This window comes from Sminthopsis crassicaudata, chromosome 3, assembly GCF_048593235.1.
Source record: "Sminthopsis crassicaudata isolate SCR6 chromosome 3, ASM4859323v1, whole genome shotgun sequence".
In the NCBI taxonomy this organism is placed as follows: domain Eukaryota; kingdom Metazoa; phylum Chordata; class Mammalia; order Dasyuromorphia; family Dasyuridae; genus Sminthopsis; species Sminthopsis crassicaudata.
Genome location: NC_133619.1, coordinates 528,588,760 through 528,600,903, shown reverse-complemented (window position 1 = coordinate 528,600,903; position 12,144 = coordinate 528,588,760). Strand labels below are relative to the sequence as shown.

Genomic DNA, 12,144 nt, shown 5'->3' with positions numbered 1-12,144 from the left:
CTAGCTTTTGTTCTGTTCCTCACATCAGGCATTCTGTCTCCTGTCTTTTTGTGTTTATTCTGAAATGTCTATATTGTATTCTCTCCTGATCTTCCTTCCTTCAGGATACTTTCTATTCTCCATCTCTTCAACTTGCTGATTTTCTTCCTCTCAGACTACTCTATTTAAATATTTTCGATTTGAACTCTTGATTCTAAAGTCTAAGATGATAAATTGCATAATTGTGGGTTTCTCCGACATTGAAATAAGAGATCTTGTGAAAAAAATTGGAGACATGTAATTCCTACTTCAGAAAGTGTCAGTAAAGATTTATAATGTGTTTCTGTAATGAGATGATATAAATTAGTGCTCTGTTTTAAAAATCTTCTCCTTACCTGTAGTACTACATGTATTACTTTGGCCAAGTCTTTTAGCTTCTCTGAACTTCACTTACTGTACTTCATTTATAAAATGAAGGAGTTGGACTAGAGGATTGTTCTTTTTTGTTTAGAAATATAAACTATGATTTGTGTTCAGAACTAATGAGCTTCTTACACATTCATTGAAGTGTCAAGTAAATCTCTAAATTCTGTAGTGAAAGTCAGGAGGCTCAGGAGCCATATAGATTTGTTGATAGCAGCTGTTTCAAAATGTCCTTGTAAGAGAATCAGGAAGTATGGTACCCTCAGAGGTTAAAGGGAAGGAGATTATGAGTCTGTGGTTAGGTGAGAAAGATGAGCATAGGGCTTTCAGAGTAGCCAAAAGGAAAAAGCCCTTAAGCAATTCACTGTACTCGGAAGTAGAGCCATGACCACAGTAAATATTTCTATGTCCATGAAGACAGCACTCACTTGTTTGTGTGCTGTTTTTACTTGAAGCCAGGCTTGATGAAATTTTCTTGCCTCTTGGTAACTCAGTGTCAACCCTGGCTTTATTAAAGTTGGGCATGCATATGAAGAAAGGACTACATAAAGCAAATGACAGATTGTAAATTTCTCCACTAAGTTCACAGTTCAAAAGAGAGTGGAAGATAACCATCTTTTAGGAATCCTCATACAGTGTTTATTGCCCAGCACAACACCACTGAGGCCTTGAAAAAATGTTAATCAATTTTGTAGAAAATCCTGAACCTATAGGGAAAAAATTCCTTTTTTGATTTTGTCCTATAATTCTTTTTCTAAATAAATCCTTATTAACAAGAAGGGCTAAAAGTGACTTAGCATTTAATAACATTTTACATTCTCCCTTTTCTTCTGTCAGCGTGGCTGCATCCAAAATTCATGTGCTAGTCAGTGAAGAACATATGAGTTTGCCATGAGCAGTCAGAGAACATCTGTATATTTGGGTATAGTCATCATAATAGCTGCTCTTAGCATCATTTTGTAATCTTTATTCCCCTGATAAATTGTTATTGACAGAGGATAGTGACAGGGTCCTATCTAAGAAGATATAGCATATCCTAAAATAGAAATTGCACATTTAAATCTGGAAACTTCACAGAAGTATCCAGTTCTGGGAGGAAATGAAGCAAATGTGAAAGCTGTTTTTGGCCCATTAATGACATGAAGGAAACATTTTGAATATAAGGGTGGGTTATCTTGGGAAATTACATGGAATTGTAAAACATTAATATCTTAATTAGCTTTCCCATGCAGACGGATGTGGTTAAGACTGTGACCTTTGTCAGGAAGTGTACAGTTCATTTAGTAATTGAGCAAGTAAGTAATTAAGTAAAGAAATGTCTGTTTAATTCAGGAATTGATGTTGGCTTGGCTAAGAAATGTATGAATTTGTGATGTGCCTCATCTTCTGGTTCAGGTTCATACAAACTCTAGCATTGACCCAATAATGAAAAATTTGGAGTATTAGAGAGGGGAATCGGTGCTCTTGCTTTACCTACTGTATATGACTTTTATTCAGAAAAGTTGACCTAATAGTGGTGATTGGGCATGCAAAAATCTTTCAGCAAGGACAAATGTTAAGTATGTAATATAACTAGGGATTGGCCAGCCAAATCTAGGAGTTTGGCTCCTTGGATCTTTTGTGTCTTCCACTCCTTTACTTAAGAGGAAGAAAGAATGAAACACAAAAGAGAAAAAATAATGGTATCATTTTTTTCCCTGATGACCAGATAAAAGGGATCCTTTGGACCCTTACCCAGAAGTCCATGGCAGTTCTTGGTGGAACACTGATTTGGTCAGGTCACTTAGTTCTTTTTGGATGCACACTCAGTTCTGAAAGAATGCTGAATCAAAAGACTTTTGTTTACTTCTCATTAAGTGGACAGAAAATAGTTATTGATTACCCGTTCATATTTGCTTCATAGTCTGAGTCAGGGAATAGAACTTTTCTATTGTACATCGTCAAGCATTTCTTGAAGTAGACTCCTCAGGGCTCTTGTTGGGTATGTTGCAGCCAGACTGTGAGGACTAACCTCATTGTCTAAAACTGTAGTTATAGTAGCTTTTTCTGCAAAACCTTTTAGCTCTGTTCTCATTAGCATCAATACCAGTATCTTTAGGCAAAGGATAATGACATGTTTTTGTTAATTGTAGTAGAGGAATTTATTCATTCCCAATTCAACAAGCATTTATTTAGTAAGTACAAAGACAATAACATTTGCTTATCAATTTTTTTTATTAGAATTATGTTTTTATTATAGAATTAACTATGAAAGACTATTAATTTAAATTGGCTTGCGAGGTAGGAAGAGCAAATATGCTTATTTTGTAGAAAAGCATTAGTAAGAAATAGAGAATTGAATTATTCAAAACTATAATTTTATGTGGAAGGAATATAAGTTTTTTAAAAAAGTCTCATATTTTTCTACAAAACAATTTCCAATTGTTATTATTGCTGGATTTAATTGTTCTCCCGGCATCTCTTTTTGCAGTCTCCATACTTTGCTTTTCAGCCACCATACTCCACAGTTACATTTAATAATAGAATTTAGAGAAAAAATCCTGTAAAGAAAAGAGCACTAGATTAGCAGACATAGGCCCTGGGTGCAAATCCTGATTCTGCTGATTATTTAAGCAACTCACTTAACTTCCTTAGTTCTCAACTTCCTCATCTGTAAATATAAGGATGTTTGACCACATGGCTTTCTATTTTTTTTATTTTTTATGTTTTTCACAGTATATATACATGAGTATATATATATTTTTTAAATAATATTATCCCCTGTATTCATTTTTCCAAATTATCCCCTCCCTCTCTCTACTCCCTCCCCTTGATGACAGGCAATCCCATACATTTTACATGTGTTACAATATAACCTAGATACAATATATGTGTGTAAATACCATTTTCTTGTTGCACATTAAGTATTAGATTCCGAAGGTATAAGTAACCTGGATAGATAGACAGTAGTGCTAACAATTTACATTCACTTCCCAGTGTTCCTTCTCTGGGTGTAGTTATTTCTGTCCATCATTGATCAACTGGAAGTAAGTTGGATCTTCTTTATGTTGAAGATATCCACTTCCATCATAATATATCTTCATACAGCATTGGAAGTGTACAGCGATCTTCTGGTTCTATTCATTTCACTCAGTTGATGTAAGTCTCTCCAAGCCTCTCTGTATTCCTCCTGCTGGTCATTTCTTACAGAGCAATAATATTCCATAGCCTTCATATACCATAATTTACCCAACCATTCTCCAATTGATGGACATCCATTCATCTTCAGTTTCTAGCCACTATGAAAAGAGCTATGGCTTTCTATTCTTATTTCCAACTATATATCTGTGGCCTTCTGATCTTCATATGAAAGAGTTGCTGTCCTACTAAATGTTATAAATAATATTGTTGTTATTGTATATCCATAGGCATGAGGAAAAGGAATCACAGAATAAGGTTTCTGAGATTTGGAGCAATGACCTCTACACATTTTTCCTCACGGATAATTGCTACAATGAATTTATGTAGGTTTTCTCAGTGAGAGAAGTAAATAAGCACCAGCTCTCTTATTTCCAGTATGTTTACCCTTGAAATAACCCAGAATTCTGACAAGCTTTTATCAAGTGCTAATTGGATTTGTAGTTCTCCTACTTTATAATATCTTCCATAAATATACTTGTCCTGTCTGAGTCCCAAAAGATGTCATTTTATTATTACACTTAGAAATGTAATCTTAGTATCCTACTGTACCACTTTATTATTAGCAAAGATGCCTGTTATATAGTTATAAAATGTTGCTATATTGACAAGCTGCTTTGTTTTGATTTGTTTGAGACAATAAGGAAAAGTACTTATTTTAAATAAATTATATAAACTTATTAAAAGGAAAACTAATTTTAAATGAAGTTTACCATCATTTGACAGTTGATCCACTTAAGAATTAGCTTATTTAATGACATTAGAATTAAAAGAAAGTGCTGTGCTGCAAGGTTTCATAATATTGCTGCTGTTTTCACATTTCAGTGGCATTTATAATATTATTCACAGTATATATAGCTTTCGGAGGGAATTGGGCTCCCTTCCACCTAGCCACAAGATTTTCATCATTCTTTATTCCTTTTGGATAAGCAACTCAGATAAAATCAGAGAGAGCAGGAAGGTATCCTTCCCCCCCCCCCAAAAAAAAAATTAGTGTAAAGAATATGGACTAAGAATGCAATTATCATGGTTGAGGTAAATGCTTTGTATTTTACCTTTTTGATGCATTTGGTATATTCCATAGAGCCACAGGATATATGAAGAAAGTAAAAATACAGTCTTTTGCCTTAATGGTGTTAATTATTCTCCTATGCTTTCTTTTTCTGTACAAAATTTTGCATTGTAAAATTTAAAATAAAAAAAATCTTTTTGCCTAGGGTGTTGGAAGTTAAGAAAATAGCAATCTGAAGAGATTATTCTGAGATTTCTCTCTTTCTCTGACCTTCCCAGTTGTTCATATTCTTGTTGAAGGCCACTCACAACTTAAGCTTAATGTGGAACATTTGTTTAAAGGCTTTTAGCCCTAGGGCACACATATAACACATCTGCTTCACCAATTAATTTCTGACAAGCTGAAGTAGAGACTTTGATTTGTCAGATGGTAGATGGTGTGGGCCCTGGTTACCTTAGAAACCATCTCTCTTCTTATAATTCTGCTCACTAGTTGTGATTCCCTGAGGCACTTCTGCTGAACATCTCTAGTTATGAACTCTGATGCCAAAGGACTCAGCCTTCTTCAGTGAAGGCCTTATGTGTAGAAGTTACTACTTTTCTTGTGAGCTACAATTTGAAAGTAGTTAGAAAATAGTTCAAATTTCTTATTAACTTTCTGTGAAAGACAATTTCTTATCTGCCAGTGAGTTTTGTTAAAATATTTATTCTTTGGCTTTATTGCTTCAGGATCATGTTCTTCCTTAAGTTTTGGAATGATAGAAGCTAATTTATTGCAAAAAATTTCATGTGAAGTATTTATCATTATTCCTATAAACAACATTTTTTATTTGTTACATTTTGTGTATTATTTTTATAAAGATCCATGATCTTGTTAGCTTACATGTTTCTTTCAAAAGAATAGCAGCATATCAATTGCAGTTTGCTGAAATTCTCATACTTCTCTTGTCTTTCTAATCCCCCATCTCTCTTAACAACATCAGATAAAGAAAAATAGAACTCTTATAACAAATAAACATCATCTGAGTAAATTTCTTCATTGTTCTTGCCCCAAAAATCAATGTCTCATTTTATATTTTGAGTCCATAGCCTGTCTATCAGGAAGTAAGTAGCATGTTTATCCATTGTTCCTTTGGATTTATGGTTTGTCATTATGTTGATTAGACCTTGTGGTTTATTATATGTTATTCTCTTGCTCACTTCACTCTGCATCAATTCATTTAAAGAGTTTTTTTTTTTTTCTGAAACTGTCTATGTTATAATTTTTTTGATGTCTAAGAAATATAAATTATTATTGTTAGTATTATTAAGGTATAATTCCAAATTCCAAATTGCTCTTAAGAAAGGCTGGATCACTTTTATTGTTTCATTAACAGTATATAGTATGCCTTTTATGCCACAACTCCTTCAACATTTGTAATTTTTTTACTCCTCCTCTACCTCCTCCATATTTTTTGCTATTCCGATGGATGTAAGGTAGAATCAGATTGCACTAGAATGTATGATACACACATCTTCAAGTTGCTTAGAAGTGATATAATGTTTTAACTTTTTTTAAAAAAGGGAAACTTAATACCTCTGGCATGTAGAATTAATGATTTACATAAATCTATTATGATTTTAAAATCCATACTTTAATTGCAATCATTTATATCATAAAGGTGTTTTCATTAATGAAATTGATCAAAATGATATTTTTGAAAGAAAATTGCATTCAGATATGTCTTGCTTTTGATACCATTCTTTTGTGAGAGCACCATTGTAATGTTATCTTTTGGGTTTTCTTGGGGTTTCTGGGAGCAGCCTTCCTTTCAGTTCAGACACAAACAGCCAGGTGTTAAAAAGTCCAAATCCTTTATTTTCTCCTTGCCTGGGGCCTGGGCCAGCTTTCTTGAGGTCCTCCTGAATGTGTCTTGGTTTCTGTGGCAGAGGCAGGAGGACCACCACCACTTCTTTGTCTTCCCTAGTTCTGATTCTGGCTGAGTTTGAAACCCAAACTAAAAAAATTAAGGGTTGTTCTTACTTGGTTCTAGATATAAAAATGACAGTAATGTCTTTAAATCAAAACAAAACAAAACAAAAAAAAAGCTTTTCATTGGTCTCAATCCTGTAATGTCGCCAAAATGTAATGTTCTCTTGTTGGGCTTTCTTGGGGTCTCTGGGAGCAGCCTATCTTTCAGTTCAATAATCCCCACAAAAGTAGCCAAGGGTTAAAGTCCAAATCCTTTATTACCTTTTTCAAAATCTTTTCTCCTTTCCTGGGGTTAGGTTAGCTTTCTTAGATACCTCTCTCTCTCCTTGGTTCCAAGAGCTTGAGCTCCTGCTGCCAGTCCTTTGTGTTCTCTGCCTCTACCAGCTTCTTGAGGTCCTTCTGAATGTGCCTTTCCTCTGGGGAAGCAGGAGGACCACCACCACGGTCTCTGACTTCCAGTTCTGATTCTGGCTGAGTTTGTCTGGGTTTATATGCTCTCTTATCATAGGTGTGAATCTTGTACTAAGTACATGTACTGAACTACCATTGTCTTTATCAGTTCCACTAACATAACACCTTATTAAGTTCAAAGTTCTGGCCCATAACACCATGCCAATAGTAAATTGGAAAGAATCTGTTACAGTGGCTATTATTATTACAGGTCTTAGTTGTATGTGTCAGCTATCTTATTCAGTCAAGTTATATGTGAATTACTGTAAACTTAATTTTTAGAAAACACATTTATTGCATATGCAGCCAGTCACTAATGTATTACATTCTAAAATTTCATTTGCTAGCCAATTCTTTGGAACTAGAATCTATCCCTCTCTCTATGTAGTGGTTCCTAGTCATCTTCCAGAGTTCTTTTGCTGGGTGTAGCTGGTTCAGTTCATTACTGCTCTATTGGAACTGATTTGGTTCATCTCATTGTTGAAGAGGGCCTTGTCCGTCAGCATATAATGATCTCCTGGTCCTGCTCATTTCAGTCAGCATCACTTCATGTAAGTCTCTCCAGGCCTTTCTGAAATCATCCTGCTGGTCATTTCTTCCAGAGCAATAATATTCCATAATATTCATATACCACAATTTATTCAGCCATTCTCCAATTGATGGGCAAGGTTTGGGTTTTCAAGGAAGTTACATTCTAAAGTTTGGCAAATAGTTGTTATTTGAAGTTAATAATATTTACAGTTTTGTTGTTTGTGAATTTAGTTTATATAAGATGACCACCCTAATTGAATAGCTTGGGAATGAAATGGCAGGCCACTCCAGCATCTTTGCTAAGAAAACTCCAAATGGGGTGATGGAGTCAGACACAAATGAATAGTAGTCACAATTGGGTAATCAAAAACTGTATGCATGTTTTCTTTTCGTGTTCACAACTCATCACTTTATTCAACCATGTTATCCTTCTACTCAGTAAACTCCAGTGGCTCCCCATCACCTTCAAGATCAAATACAGGATCCTTTGTTTGTTGTTCAAAGCCCTTCACATGATTCATATCTTTTCAGTTTTCTTACATCTTACCCAAACATTCTTTGATCCATTGATACTGGTTGCCTTGCTATTTTCATGAACTATACATTTTATCTACTCCAAGCATCTTCTCTAGAGGTCCTCCATGTCCAGAGTGGTCCCTCTCTCATCTTTCTGTCTCCTGATTTCCCAGCTGAAATCCCATCTTTTGCAGGAACCTTACCTAAGTTCCTAATGCTCTCTCTCTCTCTCTTTTTTTTTAAATTATTTTTTATAATTATAACATTTTCTTTGGCAGTACATATGCATAGGTAATTTTTTTTTTTTTTTTTTTTTTTTTACAACATTATCCCTTGTACTCCCTTCTGTTCCGAGTTTTCCCCCTCCTTCCTTGCACCCCCTCCCCTAGATGGTGGGCATTCCCATACATATTAAATATCTTATAGTATATCTTAAGTACAATATATATGAGCAGAACCGAATTTTGTTGTTGTTGTTGCAAAGGAAGGATTGTATTCACAAGGTAGAAATAATCTGGGAAGAGAAACAAACAAACAAACAAAAAACAATGCTCACAGTTTACACTCATTTCCCAGTGTTCCTTTTCTGGATGTAGCTGATTCTGTCCATCATTGATCAATTGGAATTCGATTAGCTCTTCTCTATGTTGAAGATATCCACTTCCATCAGAATACATCCTCATACAGTATCATTGTTGAAGTGTATAATGATCCCCTAGTTCTGCTCATTTCACTCAGCATCAGTTGATGTCTCTCCAAGCCTCTCTGTATTCCTCCTGTTGGTCATTTCTTACAGAACAATAATATTCCATAACATTCATATACATAATTTACCCAACCATTCCCCAATTGATGGACATCCATTCATTTTCCAGCTTCTAGCCATTATGAAAAGGGCTGCCACAAACATTTTGGCACATACAGGTCCCTTTCCCTTCTTTAGTATTTCCTTGGGATATAAGCCCAGTAGTAGCACTGGCTGGGTCAAAGGGTATGCACATTTTTATAACTTTTTGGGCATACTTCCAGATTGCTCTCCAGAATGGTTGGATTCTTTCACAACGCCACCAACAATACATCAGTGTCCCAATTTTCCCACAGCCCCTCCAACATTCAGCATTATTTGTTCCTGTCATCTTAGCCAATCTGACAGGTGTGTAATGATATCTCAGAGTTGTCTTAATTTGCATTTCTCTGATCAATAGTGATTTGGAACACTCTTTCATATGAGTGGAAATAATTTTAATTTCATCATCTGAGAATTGTCTGTTCATATCCTTTGACCATTTATCAATTGGAGAATGGCTTGATTTCTTATAAATTAAAGTCAATTCTCTGTATATTTTGGAGATGAGGCCTTTATCAGAACCTTTAACTGTAAAAATGTTTTCCCAATTTGTTATTTCCCTTCTAATCTTGTTTGCATTAGTTTTGTTTGTGCAGAAACTTTTTAATTTGGTGTAATCAAAATTTTCTATTTTGTGATCAATAATGGTCTCTAGTTCTCCCTTGGACACAAACTCCTTCCTCCTCCACAAGTCTGAGAGGTAAACCATCCCATGTTCCTCCAATTTATTTATGATTTCGTTCTTTATGCCTAAATCTTGGACCCATTTTGATCTAATCTTAATATGTGGTGTTAAATGTGGGTCCATGCCTAGTTTCTGCCATACTAATTTCCAGTTTTCCCAGCAGTTTTTGTCAAATAATTCTTATCCCAAAAGTTGGGATCTTTGGGTTTGTCAAACACTAGATTGCTATTTGTATTCACTATCTTGCCCTGTGAACCTAACCTATGCCACTGATCAACTAGTCTATTTCTTAGCCAATACCAAATGGTTTTGGTGACTGCTGCTTTATAATATAGTTCTAGATCAGGTACAGCTAGACCACCTTCATTTAATTTTTTTTTTTTTTTATTACTTCCCTTGAAATTCTCGACCTTTTGTTGTTCCATATGAATTCTGTTGTTATTTTTTCTAGGTCATTAAAATAGTTTCTTGGAAGTCTGATTGGTATAGCACTAAATAAATAGATTAGTTTAGGGAGTATTGTTATCTTAATTATATTCGCTCGGCCTATCCAAGAGCACTGAATGTCTTTCTAAGTATTTAAATCTGACTTTATTTTTGTGGCAAGTGTTTTGTAATTTTGCTCATATAATTCCTGACTCTCCTTTGGTAGATATATTCCCAAATATTTTATACTATCGACCGCTATTTTGAATGGAATTTCTCTTTGTATCTCTTGCTGTTGGATTGTGTTGGTAATGTATAAAAATGCTGAGGATTTATGTGGATTTATTTTGTATCCTGCCACTTTGCTAAAATTCTGAATTATTTCTAATAGCTTTTTAGTAGAGTCTTTGGGGTTCTCTAAGTATACCATCATGTCATCTGCGAAAAGTGATAATTTGATTTCTTCATTTCCTACTCTAATTCCTTGAATCTCTTTCTCGGCTCTTATTGCCAAGACTAGAGTTTCTAGTACTATATTGAATAGTAATGGTGATAGTTGGCAACCTTGTTTCACTCCTGATCTTACAGGGAAAGGTTCTAGTTTATCGCCATTACACATGATGTTTACTGAAGGTTTTAAATATATGCTCGTTATTATTTTAAGGAATAGTCCATTTATTCCTATACTCTCTAGCATTTTTAGTAGGAATGGATGTTGGATTTTATCAAATGCTTTTTCTGCATCTATTGAGATGATCATATGGTTTTTATTAATTTGATTATTAATGTGGTCAATTATACTAATAGTTTTCCTAATATTAAACCAGCCCTGCATTCCTGGTATAAATCCCATTTGGTCATAGTGTATTATCCTGGGGATGATTTTCTGAAGTCTATTTGCTAATATCTTATTTAAGATTTTAGCATCAATATTCATTAAGGAAATTGGTCTATAGTTTTCTTTCTCAGTTTTTGATCTACCTGGTTTAGGTATCAGTACCCTGTCTGTGTCATAGAAGGAATTTGGTAGGACTCCTTCAATCCTTATTTTTTCAAAAAGTTTACATAGCATTGGAGTTAGTTGTTCTTTAAATGTTTGGTAGAATTCACATGTAAATCCATCTGGTCCTGGGGACTTTTTCTTAGGAAGTTGGTTAATAGCTTGTTCTATTTCTTTTTCTGAGATGGGACTATTTAGACTACTTACTTCTTGCTCTGTTAATCTGGGCAAGCAATATTTTTGAAGGTATTCTTCCATTTCATTTAAGTTCTCGAATTGATTGGCATAAAGTTGAGCAAAGTAGCTCCTAACTATTGTTCTAATTTCCTCTTCATTAGTGGCGAGTTCTCCCTTTTCATTTCAAGACCAACAATTTGCTTTTTCTCTTTCCTTTTTGTAATCAGGTTTACTAAGGATTTGTGTATTTTGTTGGTTTTTTCATAGAACCAACTCTTAGTTTTATTAATTAATTCAATAGTTTTTTTACTTTCAATTTTATTAATCTCACCTTTTATTTTTTGAATTTCAAGTTTTGTGTTATGTCTATGATTTGCTGTTTTACCCAATCATTCTTTAGTATAAGATTATTTAGTTTCCAATTATTTTTTGGTCTATTTTCCCCTGGCTTTTAATTAAATGTAATTTTGATTGCATTGTGGTCTGAAAAAGATGCATTTACTATTTCTGCCTTACTGCATTTGATTTTGAGGTTTTTATGCCCTAGTATATGATCAGTTTTTGTATAGGTTCCATGAACTGCTGAGAAGAAAGTATACTCCTTTCTGTCTCCATTTAGCTTTCGCCAAAGATCTATCATATCATACTTTTCTAGTATTCTTTTTCTAGTATTCTATTTACCTCTTTGACTTCTTTCTTATTTATTTTGTTGTTTGATTTATCTAATTCTGAGAGTGCAAGGTTGAGATCTCCCACTGTTATAGTTTTGCTATTTCTTCTTGCAGCTCTCTTAATTTCTCTTTTAAGAATTTAGATGCTGCACCACTTGGTGCATATATGTTTAATATTGATATTGCTTCATTATTGATGCTACCCTTTAGCAGGATATAATGCCCTTCCTTATCTCTTTTAATTAGATCAATTTTTGTTTTTGCTTGATCTGAGATGAG

The 12,144-nt window shown here is 34.2% G+C and overlaps 1 protein-coding gene across 1 annotated transcript in view; it reads left to right on the top strand.

Moving 5' to 3' along the window:
- DDX10 (DEAD-box helicase 10) overlaps positions 1 to 12,144 on the top strand; it is a 245,600-nt gene that overhangs the window by 104,356 nt on the left and 129,100 nt on the right. The gene's annotated exons all lie outside the window — the stretch shown is intronic.